The following is a 3,275-nucleotide window of genomic DNA, read 5'->3' as shown; positions in this document are numbered from 1 at the left end:
GTGTGTGCGTGCGTGTGTGTGTGTGCGGTCCTCTAGAACAGCTATTCTCAACCTTGGGGTCGGGACCCCAATTGGGGTCGCGAGATGATTTCTGGGGGTCGCCAAATCATTTTGGAAGTCAGTGTGTGTTAATGTGTTTTAGTCTTTTTGGTCACTTAATGTCTTGTTTTGGTCATTTTGTGTCTTTTTTTTGTCATTTTGTGTCTTTTTAGGTCATTTTGTGTCTTTTTTTGATCATTTTGTGGTCAATTTGTGTCTTTTTTGGTCATTTTGTTTCTTTTTTTGGTCATTTTGTGTCTTTTTTGGTCATTTTGTGTCTTTTTTTGGTCATTTTGTTTCTTTTTAGGTCATTTTGTGTCTTTTTTTGATCATTTTGTGGTCAATTTGTGTCTTTTTTGGTCATTTTGTTTCTTTTTTTGGTCATTTTGTGTCTTTTTTGGTCATTTTGTGTCTTTTTTTGGTCATTTTGTTTCTTTTTAGGTCATTTTGTGTCTTTTTTTGATCATTTTGTAGTCAATTTGTGTCTTTTTGGTCATTTTGTGTCTTTTTTTGGTCATTTTGTTTCTTTTTAGGTCATTTTGTGTCTTTTTTGATCATTTTGTGGTCAATTTGTGTCTTTTTTGGTCATTTTGTTTCCTTTTTTGGTCATTTTGTTTCTTTTTTGGGTGATCTGAACTGTGCGGGTGAGATTGTGTTCAGTGAGCGGGGGTCACGGACAACATGCATGTTAAATTGGGGGTCGCGACTCAAAAAGGTTGAGAACTACTGCTCTAGAACACTGTTTCCTCAAAGAGTGGGAGTTAACGGGGTTATTATTTAAGGTTAGGAATCATTGTTCTAGAGACAGTTGCAGTTATTGATCTCACAAGCATCCAGGTCTTCTCACTGCTAATACTGCCTTGTTGATGTAGACACGATATTACCCAACATGCATGCTGGTTACTATCTCAATTTGGCACGAAACAGAAAACAGAATAAATGACTATGAGAAAAGTGATTATTTTACTCATGCTTTGTAGAATAATTTAAGGTAGTCAGCTGTTAAACTCACTGCTTCCACACATGCAGAAAATAAAATTCAGAACGGAGAAAACGCTTTTTTTTTTTGGAAGTGCATTTAAACTGCTCTTCAAAAAATGAAGTAGTTGTTCTGGCAGAATATGAAGTTAGCTCAAGGTAAAATTGTAGCTGTCGATGTGCAAAAATTTAATTTTTGACACAAGATTTCCATCTCAAAGTGTTTTATGTAATGGGTTAAGTTGAGGTAATTTCATATTTTTAAATTGAATTTAAGAAATGCTCAAAAAAAAAGCAACACATCATAAAATGCTGCTCTGCAATGTGAATACTATGAAAAGAGACGTTTCTGCATTAACATCGCTGTATGATAAACCACAAACAATATTCATGTTTGAGCCTGAAAAAGAAGTTTTATTGTTTGCATTTGTTTTATTTTTTACAAAAATATTGTGTTCATTAAATTCTTAATTCTTGTTACACGCTAAAACAAGAATGTTTTAATATATTTTAATGTATTGTTTGTCCATTCTCTGCACTTTTTGTTGTTGAAATAGTAGCATTTTACAGTAGAAATAAACAAAGCATCAATGCAGTAGATACAAGTATTATTAAGTTATTTCTATAAAATACTTTTGTCTTGATAATACTGTATATTCTCTAATGTCACTATAGCACCACTGTAGCTACTTGCAATGCTTTACATGACCGCAGTACTGTACTGTAATAAAATAAAGTGCACATGAGCCCAAGTTTCTGTTGTTGGTTTAAACCTCCTGCACTGTGGCAGGTAATGCTCCTGTCTCTCCACTAGGGGGCGCTGCCTGCTGCACAGTTTGCTTGGAAACCTGCTGGTTCAGCTTGTCCTTTTGCCATTTTTACCAGAGATTTTAATCATTTCTCTGATTCATTAGACATAATATTGATCATTAAATCTGCTGCATTTATACACTGCTGTCAGCTTACTTCACTGATGTTTTTTGTTTGTTTGTTTGTTTGTTTGTGGACTGAATAGATTCGGCATATTTCCTGTTTGTCTGTACACACTCAGAGAAAAAAAAGTCTGAACATCACAGACGTAAGAATAGAAAAGTCTCCAGTGGTAGAAGAAGTATTCACATCATTTTCCTTCGTAAATTAGCAGCAGAAATGTAGAAATACTTCACTACGAGTAAAAGTCCTGCATTCAAAATCTTACTTAAGTAAAAGTACATAAGTGTTAGCATCAAAATATAATAGGAGAAGTAATCAAATATATATAAAATCTCAGATACATTAAAGGCGTACACTGTAAAAAATGTTTGTAGAAATTACAGTAAAACACTGTCAAATTATATCAGAAATAGGGTGTGAAATTAAAAATGTAATATCACCGTAGTGGACACTTTTAATTACCGTAAATCAAAGAATAGCACAAAACTTTTACTTTTTTCTGTCATAAACTTTAGAAAACACAGTTTTGCTGTAAAAAATATTAGATTTTTCATTTAAAATGAATGGAGAAATACCATAACGTCACAAGGACATAACTACCCTAAAAATAATAGCAGACCAAAGGACCTAACAAAGGACCTAAAATGACCAAAAGAGTCACAAAACGACCAAACAAAGAGACAGAAAACGACCAAAAGAGACACAAAACCATCAAAAAAGACACAAAATGACCAAAAGAGACACAAAACTATCTAAAAAGACACAAAATTACCAAAAAAAGACAGAAAACGACCAAAAGAGACATGAAATTATCCAAAAAAGACACAAAATGACCAAAAAAATACGTAAAATTATCAAATGAGACACAAAATTACCAAAAAGAGACACAATAGGGATAAAATGGCAAGTGATTTTTCAGTCTAAATGATAGATTTAGCTGATATTTACAGTAGAAAATCCACTCACTGTATTTTTTACGGTAAAGTTCTGGCAACCACAGCTGCCGGTATTTTACCGTAAATTAAACAGAATATTTTTACAGTGTACTATGCAGGAATTGCTGCAAACACATCATTCAGACTTTATATTATTCTCTTTTTGGAAGGAGCTTTGTCCACTTGGTGTTTCGTCTCATCATATGTGCAATTTTACAGTGTTGTGTCTAATATTCGAGTCCAGCTTAAAGAAAGAAAAGAGAAAAATCAACACCAGAGAAACCACCACACACTTCTACTGGGTTGTAATTGATGATTAAGAGTGTTTTTTTTTGGAGTCCTTAGACTATACATTGTTTTTTGTTGTTGTTGTTTCTGGACATTCTGCAT

The sequence above is a fragment of the Centropristis striata genome, chromosome 12, assembly GCF_030273125.1.
Source record: "Centropristis striata isolate RG_2023a ecotype Rhode Island chromosome 12, C.striata_1.0, whole genome shotgun sequence".
Classification (NCBI taxonomy): Eukaryota; Metazoa; Chordata; class Actinopteri; order Perciformes; family Serranidae; genus Centropristis; species Centropristis striata.
Note: the sequence above shows the minus strand (reverse complement) of the source record.